The sequence below is a fragment of the Pogona vitticeps genome, chromosome 11 (genome assembly GCF_051106095.1).
Source record: "Pogona vitticeps strain Pit_001003342236 chromosome 11, PviZW2.1, whole genome shotgun sequence".
In the NCBI taxonomy this organism is placed as follows: Eukaryota; Metazoa; Chordata; class Lepidosauria; order Squamata; family Agamidae; genus Pogona; species Pogona vitticeps.
Genome location: NC_135793.1, coordinates 862953 through 875880, shown reverse-complemented (window position 1 = coordinate 875880; position 12928 = coordinate 862953).

Genomic DNA, 12928 nt, shown 5'->3' with positions numbered 1-12928 from the left:
TGCATGCTTCTTCTTTTTTCCCCCCTCCCAAGACTATCCTTGGACAGCAGGTGGCTGTGGAAGTTAAAGAGTGAAACCCTACCTCACCAAGGTGGCTGAGGGCCACCTGAGCTGATACAAGGCCAGCTAAACCCCTGCTCAGTCCAACCCCCTCCCAGCCTAGGGAGGTCAGCAGTGACTCAGGCTGAAGGATGGAACAGGAACCCAGCCATTTAAAAAAAATCCCAATGATTTTTGACATTTCGCTCTGTCACCAATCGCATGGAGACTGGGAAGATTCCCAGAGCAGATGTGGGGAGAACAGCAGCACTTATGGGCATTTTGACCTTCTCCTCCATCATGAGGACAGGGCAGGACAGACAGAGAATACAGCCATAAACTCAGAACGCTATGGGATGCAGTGTAGTAACATACAGTGTAGTAACATAAGAACAAGCAGAGTCCAACAACTGGGGGGAAAAGTCAGGGGGGCAAATATACCCGTGGTTGTTATCTGGGTGGGTTTGCTTTAGCAAAATGAGGTTCATCACGACCTGCATCATTTGCCACTCTGTTCTTCATGGCGAAGGAATGGCCCATAACGATCGAGACACGGAGGCAGTCTAGTTAACATGCTTTGTCACCTGGTACAGAACGAGTTATGATTTATCTGGATGCTGATAATGGCCTCCATTCCTGCATAGTATCTGAGAAATTATATGCAGGATTCTGCAGAATGAAACAGAGGACATGAAGACATTTTCCTGGTCTGGCAATACCAGTGGAGAGAAAGAAAACATCATCATCATCATCACCATTACCATCACCATCACCATCATCATCATCATCATCATCAACAACAACAACAACAACAACAAAATATTATAGAAAACTGTGGGATTAGGAAGCATTTAGATTCACAGCCCTGCTTAGGACTACTCTCAGCTTGGCCTAACTTTGTCCTGGCACAGTTGTCTGCTGGAGGTTCACATCTGGTGTCACTTGACACTTTGCCTGTCCGTTGTGGGGCCCCTTTTTGGCAGGTCTGGTGCAGAGCTTAGCTTGCAAAGCACTTCTGCCAGCAGATCTTTCTGCTGGCAGATCTCTGGGGCCAGCCAATGGAAGGAGGCTCTGGCATCACCAGGGAATTGCTGTCCAATCCATGGGGGATGTCAGCTGTCAGGAAGAGCTTCTGATTATTCCAAACCCTCTGCAGCAGGCAGATTGCACTACCTCTTTCCAGAAGCACCTATTCCACGCAGCAGCCCCTCACAGTCTAGCTTCCTCTTTGCTCGTGACATTCTTTCTATACCTTCACTTTGAATCTAGACCACCAGGTCATGCTCCCAAGGAGCAGAGTGAGGCCGCCCTGGTCATCTAATTCCCGAAACCTTTCTCTGAGGCCAAGGAATGTTCCATATGAATGCCTAGCTACAAAAGAAAGTTTTCATTAAGAATCATGGCCATAAATCAAAGGCCGTTTGTTGTCACTTCAGTTGAAAAGCTCAGAGTGTTTGATATTTGCCTTGGAACGATCTCCAAAGTCAAGGGCAGAAAAACAAATGTAATGAAGGAAATGACCGATGCTTGCATTGTTTTCTCCGATGACAGACGGACCATGTAGGGCCGAATTCAAGGTGCCTCCTCCTTCTCCCTTCCCCACACAAAGCCTGGAAGAAAGTTGCTCCCTTTTTTTTTTGAATAGCCAGAGGTTCTATGCGGCTGCCCAGCAAGTTCAAGTTAACAGGTAGAGCTCTTCTACACTTCCAGAGCAGAAAATGCATCACCCACCACATACTTCCTGCACTGAAACAGTTGAAAATTTAAAAACAAAAGAAAAAACCTTCTGTCTCTAACCAGGATGGAACAAACCGTGCTAATCAAGAGGCTCAGCTTTTCCTCCATCCAACACGATCTCATCACATTGGTTCTTGAGTCCAATTCACCGGAACAGCTTGCCAGTTGGGTTGCCAAGTCAGCAGTATCCCTTCCCTTAAATATGAATTTAATTTAATTTTAATTTTAGGGCCAAAACAAGATCTTGAGGTGCCAGTTTCTTCTGATGTCAGGGTGCTAACTCCCATGATGTCACAGATGCTGGGCAGCCAAGAGTTGGAAGGATGATTTTTGTTTTTCCCTGCTTTTTGGCTGCTTCCAGCAGGAAGAAGGCTCAGGAGTCACAAGGCTGGTGCTTCGCTCTTGGCCTTGCTCCACATGGCAGATGCATGCAAAGCTGGCATGCTACGCATTTGCTAGTGAGATGAAGAGATTGAGAAGAACACTCATAGTGCATGTCCTTGTGCGCATGATGCCTTTTGCAAAACGCCCACACATACACTTCCATGCTTAGCCAGTGATCCTTGACACCAACTGAGAAGACACAGAGATGGGTGCCTGGCCATTAAAGCCACTCAACCAAGGCCATCGGATGGTCTCCTCCTCCAGCATTGCTCGCTGCGACGTTTTTCTCCCTACCCAGAGACCTGCAGAAGCAGGATCATTCCCAGAGGCTTTAGCCAGCCCTGAAACCTGGCAGCCCTGCTTGGAAACACCCTAAATTCTTCAGAGAGAGCAGACATGGAAGGATACTGGACTGAGGTTCATGAGTGCAAGTGAATGCACACACGGCTGCCAGGGACCTGGGAAAGATGTACATCAAGGTTGCCTTTACATCATTCAGGAGAAGCACCAGGAGCCACTATCTGGGAACTCAGAGAACTGCTTCTCCTTGTGCCCACTAAGTGCAGACATTTTGCAAAGCCAGGCTCGGTTTCCCTGGGAGGTGAGGTCACTCAGCAACTGGGAAGAGCTTGTCCATCAAGGCCACTTTACCAAGCCCTGCAGAGCTGTATGGTTTGGCCGGCCATACTTAGGAGACTTAAGAGATGGTCTCAGTAGGTTGCATTCTCTTAAAGCAGGTGTTGCTCTCTAAAACCGAGACTAAACCCAATGACTACTTACAATTCGTGGCTTTTTTTGCATTCTTAGGAATAGATGGGAACTTTTTTTGTCATGATAGAATTAATATCCACCCCCACAAAAATTGTTTATATATACCAAAAAATGTTCTGCACAATATATAGAGTATGAATATATAATTCTTTTAAAACACTTGAATAACTTACTGATTTTAGCTTTGCAAATGTTGTCTTTTTAAATCCACCTTGGATCCTTTTTTTAGAAGAAAAGTGAAGTAAAAAGGAAGGAAGGAAGGAAGGAAGGAAGGAAGGAAGGAAGGAAGGAAGGAAGGAAGGAAGGAAGGAAGGAAGGAAGGAAGGAAGGAAGGAAGGAAGGAAGGAAGGAGCAGATGATGAATAGAAGGAAGGAAGGAACCACACCACGGAGGGAGAATGTGAGAGGGATGGTCCCAGCTTTCAGTTCTTCCATTGGGGTGGGTTGACTCTCATCCTGACCTGGAAGAGCCACCATGGGAGATCACATGTGACGTGGAGAAGTCTTCTTCCTGTTGGATAAGGAAGGAGAGGAGGTCTACTCCGTGCAAGAATGAAGGGTGGAGGCAAGAAGTGTCCTTGTTTCTAACAAGGATGATGTCTTAGTCCTAAGTCTATGCCATACTAAGTCTATGCCATACTATTTTTACACCTCAAAAGAGGAAAGTGGGGAGGGGGGGCCTTACAGAAATCATGGCTGCGCCCAAGGCTCCCTTTTTGACCATCACACACAAATACACAGCAGCTGCCTCCCTGCAGACCAGCCCAAGCCTGTCCCGAAAGAGATACCAGCCATCTCACCCAGTTGCATAACATGTGAAGGAGGACTGGGTTTTAAAAAGAATCATCATGACTCTTCTCCATTGCTCCATGTTGGAAAAGCAACGCTGCCCACATGAAATGGCGAGCAAAGTTTCTTCCCAAAAAGTGGAAACTGAAAATCTTTGATGCCGCTCTGCCAGCCCACCCTTGTGTCAGGAGGCTCAGTGACCTATTTCCATGGCTCCAGGGAAGTCACGGAGCTCATCCAAGAATCAAAAGCAACTTGGCCTGGGAAATTTATTGCCAAATAAAGCCAGAAATTTTGGAGAGAGGGAGAGAGAGCCAGAGCGGAAGCGTCTAGGAAACTTGAGCTTTGCCTTCATCTGCTTCGCCTTTTCATTTGCCAAAGGGATTTTTAGGAGAGGCTTGCCATGGTAGGAGGGAAACCCAACCCCACCAGAGCTTTCCAACTGCCTGAGGCAAATGTCCAGCAGAGCCCTTCATCCATAACAACTCGAACACCCAGTTGGTGCTCAGGCACGGAACAGGCAAGCCACAGCTTCCAGCGGTGCAATGAAAGAGGGCTTCGCAGGCTTTCTGCACGCATATTTATCTCCTACGTGATTTTTAGTCTTTCCTGCTCATAATCTTGGGTCCTTCCACCATGGCGATAGCTCAGCACCAGTTGAATGGCGCCATTCTCGGCTTGTGGGATCCCACGTCCATTGGGTGGAGCAAGGCCTCCGGGCTTCTGAAGAGAGGTCACCATGCTCTTATGGTCCTCTGCCACTCAAAAGCATTCGGCCCCACCACCAACCAGCAAAGACACGCCGACCAAATCTCTTGCCTAGTGTTCATGAGCAATGTCCTGTGACTCTGACCCAGAGTCCTCACATGGCTTCAGCCTCTAGTTTATATTTCAGCAGAAAAGCCGCCATCCTTGCCAAAGGATGCAGATTTTTTTAAAAAAAGGGGAGGGGCTAAGGAGTGAGAAGATGTGATGGTCCAAACAGTCATTCAGCTGTAAACAAAGCACTACAGGGTATAAACTTTGCAAATGAGGCTGATTGTTTTTGACCTCACACACGAGTAATTCAGCTTGGATAATTGTCTTGGTGGTGTGGTCTTCATAAGGAAGCCGGAGACGACCTGAGAGATGATTTCCAGATCTTTGCCGCTTGTTAAAAGGCAAGCACACCCCGTCTCCTTCTCTCCCCACCCAAAGTCTTCCTCTCCATAGAGGTCTTCCTGGCAGCATCGGCAAATTGAGTCACTGGCAATAGCTGCCAAAGATAAAGCATGATTGTGCAGCAATTCAGGCCCTTTCCCTTGCAGCTGTCCTTCAGGCTGAACTGCCGAAGCAGGAATATTGGCAAAATCAATCGGGGTGGGGGAGGGCGAGAGAGAGAGAGAGAAGCAGAGGGACAAACTCGCAGCTTTAATCCGTCCGGGACCATGAGGTCTTTGTGTGCACATGGAAAAGCTCAAAAGGAAATCCTGGGGGGGACAACCAGGCCTTCCACAACCATTCTGAGTGGAATTCATTCCTCCTGAATCAAAGGCCCTGCTTGAGAGCAAAGCTACATGTTACACTCAGTGTGGCCTCCTGATTTTCCAGTGGAGGATGATGGGACAGTCACCGGAGGGTCTAGTCCTGTGACCTCTTCTGTGGGACACGTGAGTCTTTGGGAAACTGGAGCATCTTCTGCCTTAGATCCAAAATGAGTCCTGATGTAGCCCACCCATGTCACCAGAGGAAGGTTTTGACCCTTGTCCCTCATTCACACAGCCCAAGCGTTGGGGCACAAGGAGGTGAAAAGTGGTTGCACCACCTCAAGATCACGACACACGCCAGTGGAATGGTTATATTAGGTTTGAGTGTGAAGTGGTTTTGAAACCTAGTAAAGCAAAGAAGGGATTTCTTTGAAAGATGGATTTGGGGAGCTGGGGACGTTGCATGGAAAACTCCCTGGTTGGTGTGTCAAATTTGAAGCACATCCTCTTCACCTGGTTTGGCTCTCATTTTAATGGACTTTAAGAAAACCCCTGCCAGAAAGATTCAGGACCGTCAAAAGGATCTCTTAAGCGGGTCTTCCTCTTCTTCCATTAATCATAATCCTTTTGGCTTGGTTGACCTCTCTCTTCGCACCGAAGGAGAGTGGAGTCACAAGATGCAAGCAAGACCCAACTTGTTTGTTTGGGCTTCAAAAGTGCATGCCATGCGAGAATATTATCAAGGCATTTTACAAATCTGAAGTAATTAGTTTGAGGCCTTCATTAGTTCAAGGCCAATAATTAGTGAGGACTGTAATTCTGTAAGCCATTCTGCTGTAAGCCGTTCCGCTGCTTTGACAATAATGAACCAATGAAAACCCATTAGGAGAACATAATATGAGTCCACGCACAGCCTGTGGTTATTTCTGTTCTGGAGCCTCTGCTCAGCTACGTTTCATATAATCTGGACCCCAAGGCTCGGTCCGTGTCACTCCCAGGTTCAAAACGATGCTGTCAAGCGATGCTGCCCATCAGCTCTGAAGCTTTTGGGGTGAATGTGGTTTGTCCCATTGAGCAAAACTGAATCCCCCTCTCAGCTCCATCCCTTGGCTAGGAGGTTAAGAGTCAATTGCTGGCTGGATAGCTCAGTGGTTTAAGTCTCTGGCTGCAGAGCCAGAGGTCAGGAATTCAATTCCTTGGGCATAAGCTACACAGTTCCAGGGCACCCCCAGAAGAAAGGAATGGGAAGCCACTTCTGTGTACTCTGGATCCAGAAAACTCTGAAAATGGGTTGTTAAAGTCAGAATTAACAAGGTAGCACATGATCATGGATGGATGGATGGATGGATGGATGGATGGATGGATGGATGGATGGATGGATGGATGGATGGATGGATGGATGGATGGATGGATGGATGGATGGATGGATGGATGGATGGATGGATGGATGGATGGATGGATGGATAATTGGTTTTTAAATCTACATCAAGAATGCTGGCTAGCTCAGTGCCTTAGCAAGATCTGGCTGCAGACCCCAAATTTGGGAGTTCCCAAAATGGGCGAATCCCTAATCCTTCCCCCCCCCCCCCCAGAACACTCTCTCAAAGCAGACAGGGACTTAAGGGAGCCATTTTACATTCCCCTCTGTCCTCCCTCTCCCTCTTCGTCTCTTTTACTTCCCCAACGGACTCAGGACTATTCCAATATGTCTCACGCCTGCTTTTAAGCGAGAATCGTGATTCACAGCCTCCCACCCTCTCTCTGCCAGGCGCCGGGATTCCCTAGACCATTCCTCTCTTCCTGGGTTCAACTGCCTTCAGCTCAGAGGTTGTTTCACGGAAGTTTTTGTCACTTTTTTCTTTGTCTGTTCGTTTGTTTTCCCAGATACGTATTCGCACACTGGAAAGCTCCCTGAGTAGGTCAAAATTACCTCTGTATTCTGAGGTGGCCTCCTTTCATTTCTCAAACTTCAGGGAAGTATTCAGACATCTGAGTCTGCTGCCAGATCTGATTAGCAAAAATGTTTTATATATAAAACACACAGAGAGAAAGACAGAATGAGAAAGAGTTTTGAGGCACATCCATAGGGCTCTCAGGGGAATAAGAATCGCTATGTTACCCATTAGTGTCACAGTTGTAGAAATTGTGCGTACATCACGTATAGTTTCCAGTGGAACATTTGAGCTGTACAGTTCGAAACTGAACCCATCACACTTCATATACAACTCAATTAACACTTTTAAGTCATGGGAAACCCTAGATGGAGTGACACATACACACCACAAACCCAACTCCCTGGAGGAAGATGCTGCTAACGAACACCTTTTTTTCCTGTGTGTGCATTGTGCTGTGGTATCTCTCCAACATGAAAGGACATGGGTGTGTGTGGGTGTGTGTATAGGGAACTGTGTGAAGATAGAAAGGGTACTTTACAAACTCAAAAAAGTCAAATACATAATATATATATGGACTTTTACATCAACCTCTGTAAAGCACATGCGACAGACAGGAAGAAGATAAAGAACTACAGTATTTGGAAAAAGCAAATCTTCCCAAACTATGTGGTGGTACAGCAGGTTAAACCGCAGAAGCCTCTGGGCTGCAAGGTCAGAAGACCAGCCATCATGAGATCGAATCCACATGACAGAGTGAGCTCCTGTCACTTGTCCCAGCTCCTGCCAACCTAGCAGTTCGAAAGGATGTAAAAATGCGAGTAGATAAATAGGTACCACCTTGGTGGGAAGGTAACAGCATTCTGTGTCCAGTCGCACTGGCCACGTGACCACGGAAGCTGTCTTCGGACAAACGCTGGCTCTACGGCTTGGAAACAGGGATGAGCACCGTGCCCTAGAGTTGGACACGACTGGACTAAATTTCAAGGGCAACCTTTACCTTTACCTTTTATGCTTAGAAGGACATGATTTGCAAGTAGGATGGCATGCGTTTTTATGGTACAGAAGGACTAAAACTCATAAATATTTTGAAAGAAATATAATAAGAAATTCTCTTTTAAGGATTTGGGGAAAGGTTCAATCTAAAATATATGTGAAAATACCTATATGGGTTTCACCAATGGAAGCATTTAAATACCCAAATTTGCTAAACTTCAAAAAAAAAAAAAAAAAACACAACTACTTACAATGAGCTTTTGAATTCTGAGGGAATTTTGAAGACAAAAATTCAATTAGAGAACCAGGCACTAGTATTTTCATGGTGGCCTCAAATGCAAATACTGTCAATAGATAATCAAGATAAGAAGGCACAAGGTTTTTATAAAGAATATACAAAATTTGACAAAATATTACTTACTATAGAAGAAAAACAAATTCAAAAATTGTATAAATTTTTACTGCAATGGGATACACAAGATGAAGAAGTTAAAGATACAATTTTAAAATGGTCAAAAAACTTTGGCTATAATATGGAATTAGAAAAATGACAACAACTTTGGACAAAAATTGTAAGTTAACATTAGCAAATGCTAGCAAAGAAAATTATATATAAAATATTTTATAGATGGCATTTGTCCCCAGCTAGACTTGCAAAAATGTTCCCAAATATATCAAATAAGTGTTGGAAATGTAAAAATCATGAAGGAAGTTATCGCCATGTATGGTGGACTTCTGATAGAGCGAAACATTATTCCGCTAAAGTCCACATGTGGATTAAGCAAATGTCAAAACAGGAAATAGAATTTAAACCAGAAATATTTTTTGTTAAGATCACTACCAAATACTGTAGATATACAAAGCTATTATTTAATACTACATGTTTTGACAGCAGCTTGGTTATTATGGGCACAGGTTTGAAAGATGAAAATCCACCCAATGATGATATGATCACCATTAAAAAAATTAGAAAGTGCAAAAATGGATAGATACCCTAAGAGGCTAAAGGGACAAGAAGAATCATCTTTTTATTTAAGCTGGAATTTATTTTATAATTGGTGGAAAGTAAAAATCCCCCAGTAAAGGAACAGAAAATGAATTTTAAAAATGGGATGTTATGAATAGGATCTCATCAGAAGAATTATTTCAATATACAAGATGGCTTCTACTGTATGCTGAGCCTTAGGCTTTTTTAATTTTTTGCGTTTGGATTATCTTTGTCTATTGTTTGACGATTAGAGATTCTTACACTTTATGTTTACTGTTTAAATGTGCATTGTGCTATATACCTATGTTTTTAAATCTTCTGTTGGAAAAAAAAAGGGAACTGTGTGTACCAAGCAAGATAAAATATATGATCTCTATTCTGTTTCTGCATGAGCCAAGGTCTATTCTTGGGTCCATCCATAGCTCTGTCTCATGGCGGCCAGCATGAGAGATGAGGGCAAAGAATGATTGAGGCAGCATGATGCGAGCTAGCAAATATTTCTGCCAAAAGAACAACCTGCACAAACCTCTGCAAAGCCAGAAGGCAAATTCCTGCCGGCATAGAACGTTGTGGAAATCATAGGTTGGAGGAAAATTAAGCCTGCTGAGCAGATGTCCCCTGGGATAGAAAGAGAGATGCTATCATAAAGCCGACCAAACTCAATTAAAAGAAAGGTGCTGCAGAGGAGCGGGATACGGATCTGGTTTTACCTGGGACCTGCCTTAGGTGTCCTTGTCTTTAAGGGAACGGCACCCCACAAACGATGTGCATGTTTAAGATCACATAATTAAGACACACATCTGCTGCGGGGAATAGGGGGAACACATTGAAACCCAAGGGCCCACTGTTCAGCTTCATGTAGTGGCAATTATCTTAATTGTAAGAGGTCCTGTGGCATTTTTTAAAAAGCCTGACTTTGGCATAAGACTTCACGACGTGGAGCCAATGTGGTCAGATGCATGCGGAGATATGCCTTATTGGTGTGTATATCTAAATATATATAAACAAATTGCGGTGCAGAGGGAACAAAATGCACACCTCCCAGTTTTAGGAGTCCATTTCACTCACCTGACAGAATAATCTTTAATTTGCGGTGCCTAAAAGCTTTAGGGCAAAATCGCTGTGTTTGTCTTTGCTGTTGCATTTTCTGCAACACACAGCAGCACCTCCAGGCCTCATCAACATGGGAGACGCCAGAGCCCGCTTGGAAACATAAACTAAAACCCCTCATCAAGTGGGGAGACTCCGGGTGTTTCATTGAAGCAGTCTGGGATGGGACGCTTGGCCCCCTGAAGCACCTGTACAAGCAGTCCTGATGAGCAGGATGCCTCAAAGTGGAACAGCCCCCAAAAGGAGAGATGATGGTTATTATAAGTGCAGTGGGTTGAGTTACATGCCATGTCACCCTGTGCTGGAAAAATGGTTTACGATGAGGGAGGTCACTGGGTGTCACAGGGGTGGACCTCTTCGCAAGAGTGGCAAAATGGTGTGTGTGTCTGTGTGTGTGTGTGTGTGTGTGTGTGTGTGTGTGTGTGTGTGTGTGTGTGTGTGTGTGTGTGTGAGAGAGAGAGAGAGAGAGAGAGAGAGAGAGAGATGGAGAGAATGTTGTTATTCTGCAATGAATTTAGAAGCCAACACTGGAATTCCAATGCCAGCCATCACGATGCCCAATGTGATGCCCAAGTGAGCTTGTCTTGTGGGGGCAAGACCAGGGCAGCTGGGAAAAGAGAGCAGCAATGCCGGGGTTAAAATCTAAGGCACTTCCTCAGAACGTCAAATGGGCCCATGAACCCCCAAGAAGTGAGAAGCTTCCTCTTGCTCTGCTTTACAGTTTTCAGCATCATGTCTTGTCCCCCTTACAATATATTCATTGATAAAACATCATATTTGACCATTCAAATTTGCTATTAATGGTTCGCCTTCCACCTTTAATATGGAAAGAGAGCGCGAAGGGCTTTGGGGAGACAAGAACCAACACCACTGTTCAATGTTAGGCCTTGGGCTTCTTCTGCAGCTCTGAGGAGAGTGATGGATGATGTTGCGAAAGGGCTGTTTTCTGGTTCCAGTCTCTGTTTAATATCAATCTGCTGAATGACAGTCTACAGTTGACCTGCTTGCTGACAGAAAGCCCAAGTCAGGGTGACTTTATTTTCAGCACAACCCGTGGCTGACTTGGGGTCGACAAAAAACATGTGCTGCGCAACGCCGTAATTCAGCATGCAAACTTGGTAAACATGTCTGTAAATACCAGATACCTAGGATGGAGAGATTCTGGGCTGAGGCGGAGGCTGGCATTGCAACAGAGGCCGGTGTCTGCTCCCCCTCTCTTCAGAAGAAGGAGACGGGTCGGCCAGAAAGGAGAGCAAGGGTTTGCATTTTTCAGTCCCAAGCTTCCACCTAGGAGAGACCCTGTGAAGCTTTGACTAAAATCCAGGGTGGATTCGTGACCTGACAGATGCCGGAGTCACCACACTCCCCTGTATGGAGTTCATGGTGAGGCTTCGGGCAGACGAAGCTCGCTAGTGCCCCTTGGTCCACCTCTGACGCTGGGAATTCGCCCTGACCCCCGTTGTGCACCAACTTCCCATTTTCTGCAACAGCTCAGATGTCACAGGAAGAAAAAAGGGAAACAGAGAGCAAGTGTGTGTGTGTGTGTGTGTGTGTGTGTGTGTGTGTGTGTGTGTGTGTGTGTGTGTGTGTGTGTGTGTGTGTGTGTGTGTGTGTGTGTGTGTGTGTGTGTGTGTGTGCGCGCGCACAGGAGGAGGATCCCACACAGCCACACAAAAGCATGGGTCATGATAGACCCCTGACAGCACATTATGCACCACCTTGATGTGCCAAGACCGAGGCCTCTCCCTTATGAAAGCATCACAGTTTCTTGAAAGAATTTCTGGGCTTAAGAAAAGGAAACACAGACCATGGCAGAAAATAATGCCACTGGCCTTTCCCCGGTGGGCGAATTAAGCAGGGCCCTTGCAAGCGAGGGAAGCAGCCTGGGGCCAGGTAGAGTTGGAGGGTCTTCCCCACAGCTTTTAGCAAACAGTTTGAATCCCCAGGGCAATACAGTAAACAGAGAGATTATAATTTTTTATGTCATGTGTGGAACAGGCAAGGGAGGAAGAGTCTCCTTATTGGCTCTCCTGGCCCTTCACCATATACAATTGGCTAAGAAAAAGACCAAAAGTTGGGAACAGCTGAGGCTGTTACATTGATATTGGTATTTTAATCTTTTATATTGATCCAATTTTGCTCCACTTGTTGTGAGACGTATATTATCAGGGTCTGGATATGCTTTTTGTTTGTTTGTTTGTTTGTTTGTTTGTTTGTTTGTTTGTCTGTCTGTCTGTCTGTCTGTCTGTCTGTCTGTCTGTCTGTCTGTCTGTTTGTTTGTTTGTTTGTTTGTCTGTTTGTTTGTTTGATGGACTGACATCACGGCTGGCTATGAAAGGGAACATCACATACAAGCCAAGCCTTCTCTCTTTGCAAGAGAAAAAGCATTGAAGGTGCTTAAAATTAAATTCATGGTGAATTAGATCCTTTTCCAAGAGCACTTATTGTCATCAGCAATGGCAGTTCCATGAAAGTAAATGTTCTGTAAATATTTCCCTACTTTCTACACGAGAACAAACATCATTATGTTGCACACAACGTTCTCCGTTATGTCTCATGTAGCATGAAGAACATTAAGGACTTCACACTCAAGATTGGAAACTCCTTCCTTCCTTCCTTCCTTCCTTCCTTCCTTCCTTCCTTCCTTCCTTCCTTCCTTCCTTCCTTCCTTCCTTCCTTCCTTCCTTCCTTCCTTCCTTCCTTCCTTCGGTGTGAAATCACTTAACTTAATTGATATCAAATAAATTCTAATTTTG